Source organism: Dipodomys ordii, unplaced genomic scaffold (assembly GCF_000151885.1).
Source record: "Dipodomys ordii isolate 6190 unplaced genomic scaffold, Dord_2.0 Scaffold61, whole genome shotgun sequence".
In the NCBI taxonomy this organism is placed as follows: Eukaryota; Metazoa; Chordata; class Mammalia; order Rodentia; family Heteromyidae; genus Dipodomys; species Dipodomys ordii.
In genome coordinates this window covers 8,975,976-8,982,307 of record NW_012267277.1, presented here as the reverse complement: position 1 = coordinate 8,982,307, position 6,332 = coordinate 8,975,976, and the positions used below count along the sequence as shown (strand labels likewise).

Here is a 6,332-nt window from a genome sequence, read left to right as displayed (position 1 = left end):
CCGCCCTCTAGCCCCGCCCTCTCCCACCCAATCCCCGCCCACATCAGCGGCCACGCCCTTTATGCTGGACCCGCGCACGCGCGACTCTCAGTCCTAGCCCTCCTTCCCCGCTCCCCCGCCCCGTCAGTCCCGCGGGTCCCACGGCGCCAGGTCGCCCCCAGCCCCTCCCTCCTGCGACCCTCTCGGTGTCCCACCCTCGCCAGCTTTGTGCCCGGGTGCCGAGCCGCTTCTCCCGTCAGCTGCGCCGCGAGAGGAAGGAGTCGCCGCCGAGGTGCTGCCGCCGCTCGCTGCCCCGGGCTGGGGCACAGGTAGGTGGCGGCCGCGGGCTGGGCCGCTCGCTGAGCCCCGGGCTGCGTGTGAGGTGGGGGTGGGGCTGAGGGAGGGGCGGGTGGGTGAGGAGCAGGCCTCCGGGGATGGGGTGTGGGGGCCCAAGGGAGAGGGGAGGGGGGGCGGTGGGGACGAAGGGGGGCGGGAGACAGGTTTGAGGGTGGGTTCGGTGTGCAGGGGTCAGCTGTGTGGGCGTGTGGGAACTGGGGTTCGGGGCCAGGGGGAGCTGGGTTGGCTCGGAGGGGCTTGCTTGGGGATCGAGGGGGGTGGGCTGAAGGGTTGCTGTATTGAGGAAGTGGAGAAGGAATGGGATTGGAGGGGTGCACGGAGGAAAGGAACTAGTCCTGGAATAGGGGAAGCGGTAGGGTCGCGGGGGGGGGGGCAGGGAAGAAAGAAGTTGGGGCTGTGGTTGTGAAGTTGGGGATGGCGTAGACGTGAAGGGAGCGGGTTTCGAAGGTTGAGTAGGCCGGGCGAGGCGTGGGCTGGAGAGATGCGGGTCTTCGCCGGAGGGAAGCTCCCGGGGTGGGGGGAAAGGCAAGAAAGGGTCGTGGGGGGGGGAGTAGAGTGGCGGAGAGGGGAGGCAGGTGGAGGCGGGTGGGGTTGGGTGTGGGGGACTGGGAGCCACGTTTCTGAGGGGTCTCGAAAGATCGGGAAGGTCCGAAGTCTGGGAGGCGGGGGGGGGGTGGGAATTTGGACGTGTGGAACGACCGGATTTTTGTGCGAGAAGCTGTCGAGTTGGTGAGAGTATCAAGATATCAGTAAGAGAGCTTAGCGTGGTCTGGGAGCGGGGAGGGGGGGTCTGGGAGGCTGGACTTGGGGTGAGCTTCTGGGGCTTGGGTGAGAAGGCAGGTGGGGGAGTGCAATTACAGGAAAAAGAAAGTCGGGGAGAATTGAAAATTGAATGATGGCGAAGACAGAACAATGAAGATGGATTTTAGGTAGTCGTGTTCCAATGAGTTTCTGTTCAGGTTTTTTTGTTGGAGAATGTCTAAATACTGTATTCTCAAATAAACCAAAGGTGGTCTGCAGTCTTGGCCCGAATATCATGAGTTGACATGTTTTCCTGGAATGTGGATGTAGCTAACTTCTGCCCTAGCAGAAGGGAGCCTTCATGGTGACTCTACCCTGGCTTTGTTCCACCAACTCTTTCCTCAGAAGCCCACTGTTTTTGTTTTTGTTGTTTTTGTTTTTTAATCTCCCCTTTGTCCTCCCTCTCCTCCCAGCTTGAGCCAGTTGAGTATCAGGGATCAAACAGGTGGGGAGATTAAATTTTAACGTTTTCTTAATTCTAAAGGTTGATGTCATGTTTTTATTCTTGAGAAACAGTGGATACAGTGGAAAGAGCGTGTGCTTTGGAATAATATAGCCTAGAGATTGAATTTAGGCTGTGCCATTTAACTAGCTATAGCTCTGTTTTTTAAGTAAGTGACTTCATTTCTCTGAGCTTCTTCTATTAAGGAACAATACTGACCTCATAGGATTGGTGATTACATGAGGTCATTTTATATAGTACATAGCACTATGCTTGGCAGCTGGAGGTACTTAATAAGGGGTTGCCATTATACTCAGTGTCATTAACATCCTTGTTATAATCTGTTGTTCTTAGGGGATTTTTAACTTACTTTACTAAAGTTAGGTGTTTTCCTCTTTTTCTTTTAAAATTAGATAGCAGTAGACTCCGCTGAAAATTTTAGCATTTTTCGCTGTTGCCTGCTCCTTCTGTCCCCTAATTTTTTCTTGGTAAACTGGCTTCAAGGCCTGAAGAAGTTGTGTTTAGTTATCAATTCATTTATCTTGCCCCTTATTCAAAGAAGGCGTGGAGAACTGAATATTTAATGCACTAAGGTTACATTTCATTTATTTGAAGAAATGATATGCTTTGTGGTAACTTTAGCTACTTACAGTGGCTAAACACTAGAACATGTACTATTGTAACATATTTGTATGATGTTTGAGTTACAAAGCTGCTTCTCTGAATAGGTTGGGAAACCCACTAGAATGCCTTTCACTCTGTTAAGCTAATATATAATACAGATATATAATATATATATAATCTATACTCATATGTCTTATATCTAATCTATATAATACAGATCAGTACTGAACATTGTTATTCTTATAAATACCTATTTCTAATTTTCCAATTTGTATGGTTTTTTTGCCATGATATAAATCAGGCCCTGTCTCTTGAAAAATAGTCATGTGTAAGTAAAGCCCAATACAGAAACTTTGTGCAGAATCCTCCTCATAGTTCTTTTTTTTTTTTCCCCTTGTGGGGCTTGAACTCTGGGCCTGGGCTCTGTCCCTCAGCTCTTCAGCTCAAGGCTAGCACTCTACCACTTGAGCCACAGTGCCACTTCTAGTTTTCTGGTGGTTTATTGGAGATCAGTCTCACGACTTTCCTGCCTGGGCTGGCTTTGAACTGTGATCCTCAGATCTCACTCTTTTGAGTAACTAGGATTACAGGCATGAGTCGCCAGTGCCAGGCCTCTTTGTAGTTCTTAACTTTAAAATATTCAAACATGAGCCAGGTGTCAACGGCTTATGCCTATATTACTTGAAACTCAAGAGACTGAGATCTGAGGACTTAAGGTTCCAAGCCAGGAGAAGTAGCAAAGTCTGTACAATTCTTATCTCCAATTAACCAACAAAAAGCCAGGAGGGGAGCTTGGGCTCAAGCTGTAGAGCGCTAATCAAGTACAAAAGCTCAGGGGCAGTGACTAGGCCCTGAGTTCAAGTCCCAGGACCAGCACAATTAAAAAAAAAAGGTTTAAACGTATTTAATAATTAGATTATTTTATAGTACCTTATCATCTCCCAGAAGGGCCTTACTGGCAGAATACAGGATCTACAAATTTAGTTTTATAAATCAAAGGTCACCAGAATTCCCTGAATCAAGGTCAGTTCCCAAATACCATAGCTGGATAAAGAGAGGCCTTGGAGTATTGCATGGACAGATAGTTTACTCTTTGGGAATTATTGGACTTTGAATCATTTACAAAGAGAGTAGCACTTGTTGAGTAGTCTAAAGATAAAATATAGTCATAGCTATAATCTTTTTTTTTCTTTTTCTTTTTTTTTTAAAATAAGATCCTTAGAACCTGAAGCTGCCAGGATTTGGGAGAGGGATTAGCATCCTTATTCTGGTCCTGAGTTGCCTGTGCCCTCTGCTGGATGGAATCAGACTTAATTGTCTTCACAAGTGATCATCCATCTGTCTATCCCTTTTTCCATTTTACTCCAAAATTTGTGGTAACTTCATATGGTTGAGGATTAGGAACAAAGCAGCTAGGTGGACTTTGTTTTTCAAACAATAGTATGTTGATCCATTGTTAATGCTATCTTCTATAAAATTTGCCCCTCTGATATTAAAATCCCATCATTTCTTTTGAGGGCCATACCTGATTTCTTCTTCCTTTTTTCTTTTTTCTTTGATGGTATTGTAGTTTGAACTTAGTGTCTTGTGGTCATCATGCAGGTGGCCCGCCACTTGAGCCATGCCCTAGTCCTTTGTGCTTTAGTTATTTTTAATAGAGTCTAGTGTTTTTGTCCAATAGAGATTCCTTACTAGTTAGCTAGGATGACAACGATGAACCACCACATTCTGCTTATTGATTGAGATGGGACTTTCACTAACATTTGCCTGAACTGACTGTAGACCATTAACCTCCCAGTCTCCCAAATTACTGGGATTATAGACGAGTCACTGTAGCCAGCAACTGATGTCTACTTTGTAATCTTCAAGTAATCTAGAGTTCTGAGTGTCCAACCACAGGGACAAAGACCTTTTAATCAGGATTAAGGTAGGTAAGGTTGGAGGAGCCAGATGCTTTCCCCTAATGGAAGAAGAACTTAGAATGAGCAAGGCATGCCTGTAACAACAGACATTGAATGCTGGCAAGAATATGGGTTGTAAGCATTGGCACTGTTACAGGATGTTTTTTTTGTTTTTGGTTTTGGTTTTTTTGGCTTCTAGTTGTGTATTTTTCCTGGTCCTACCAATAGCAGTATCCTCCCATCATTTGCTCTGCTTCTACCACCTGCAGAAGGGTGTGGCAAGTTGGGGAGGAGCCTGCAGCTGTTGCCTAGAAGAGGAGCTGCCTCCTAGCAACCATATCAGCAGGCCCTTCAACTCAGAGTACTAGATCTTCCCCTTTCAGATCTCATGCTTCCTCTCATTTAGTTCAGCAAGTATCTGTGAGCCTTTACCTAGTACTAAGCACTGTGTTGGACCTAGGAAAGAGTGACAAATCAGATTTGTGCCTTGCCTGAGTACAGTGCAACTCTGAGTACAGTAACATAATACATGGTGCTAAGGGTTGTATAAAAAATCACCAGGTGTTCTGGGAAAACCAGACAGGCATCTCTTAGTGCAGGGGTTAGGGAATATTTCCCAGGCCAGGGAATGATGATTGAGCTGATTGTTAATGATGAGTAGAAATTAGCTAGGCCACGGAGGCAGAGAAGGACCCTCTAGCCAAAGGGTGTAGAATATGCTAACTCTAGTGGGACAAGAGAGTATAGCCAATTTGTTATGTGGTGTGGTATGGCCACAAGAGTAGAGCAGAGGGAGATGAGTGGGGACAGGGTGAGGCCCTCTTCTGTGATGTGCTTTATACACATAATTATCCTTTGGAGAAGCATGGGTAGTACTGATTCCACAAACAAATTCATTGTTTGATCTTCAGAGACTCAGCATTTTTAATCACTCACTTGTTTGCTGACACTTGTAAGTGGCTTCAGGGCCACATTGTGTCCCTGCATTGATGCAGCAGTAGTGGGGTCAGTTAGCTCTGAGTTTAAACCCCAGTACTGCCAAAAAATCCCCCCAAAACCCCAGCCTTTTGGAGGCAATATTAGGCCTGTATTATAGTAAATTTAACCTCTATCTTCTTTCACTTATTATTTGCTGATTTTGGGTACTGGAAGTTGACCTAGGACCTTGATTGAGTTTGCTAGGCAAGTACTCTGTAGCACTTGAGCTATGCCCCAACATCCTTTGTTTTTTTTTTTTTTTTGGCTTTGGCTTTCTTTGAGTCATATGTAGCTTAGGCTGGTCTGGAACTCAGGATTCTCTTGCCTCAGACTCCTGAGTGCTGAGATTATGGATGTGTACCATCATGATTGTTATTTCTTTTCCCTTTAAATTGTTGTAGAAATGCCTTCATTTTATTTATCATAGCAATTTCTTGCATGTTTTGAAATCTCATAGTTTCTCAGGAAAACAAGCATTTATACTGATTAGTCTTTGGCTATATGATGTCAGTCACCCATCTGACTGCAAAAATACTTGTTTACTTTTACTTCTCTTGCTTTAGCCTCCTGAGTGGGTCTGTGCATGAGCCATCACCCCCAGCTCCCAACTGGTTTGTGTGCAGGTAACATAGGTGTATGCTTGTTATTTTTTGTTTTTGTTTCAGTTATTTCAAAGGTTCTTTTAGAGCCAGTTGCTGGTTGCTCATGCTTGTAATCCTAGCTGCTCAGGGGACTTGACTTAGAAGATCAAGGTTTGAAGCTATCCTTGGCAGAACAGTGTGAGATTCAAAAGTGACCAGTAAATAGAGGAAGTACAGATGAATGGAGTGAGGAATGGTGGGTGAATACAGTCCTAATAATCAATGTACATATGTAAAGATGGAACCAGGTAACTTGAGGGAGGGGTAGGGTTAGTATAGTTGAAGGAGGAGAATGATGGGAGGGGCAACACTGATCAAGATTCATTGTACTCATGAAATGATATGTTGAATTGAAACTCCATTGTACAACTACCTAAAGGTATTGAAAAATAAAATAAGATAAACCATCAAAACACCAAGTTGAAGATGTGGCTCAAGTGGTAGAGTCCCAGCTTAGCAAGCAAGCTCAGAAGTTCAAGACCCTGGATTCATACATTTTTTTATTTTTTGGGGTCCGGTCGTGGGGCCTGAACTCTGGGCCTGGGCGCTGTCCCTCAGCTCTTCAGCTCAAGGCTAGCGCTCTACCACTTGAGCCACAGTGCCACTTCC

At 45.4% G+C, this 6,332-nt stretch overlaps 1 protein-coding gene across 5 annotated transcripts in view; it reads left to right on the top strand.

Annotated features, from left to right (window-relative positions):
• The first annotated feature begins 113 nt into the window (after nt 1-113).
• Lrrc42 (leucine rich repeat containing 42) overlaps nt 114-6,332 on the top strand; it is a 35,573-nt gene continuing 29,354 nt past the window's right edge. The window contains exons 1-2 of one of the 5 annotated variants that reach the window (XM_013022337.1): nt 114-308; nt 5,646-5,705. The gene's annotated coding sequence lies outside the window, so the exon portion shown is untranslated. Of the gene's footprint in view, nt 309-761; nt 784-1,020; nt 1,086-5,645; nt 5,706-5,777; nt 5,920-6,332 lie in introns of those variants that run through there. The other 4 variants (XM_013022336.1, XM_013022340.1, XM_013022338.1 and 1 more) reach the window with 4 other exon arrangements.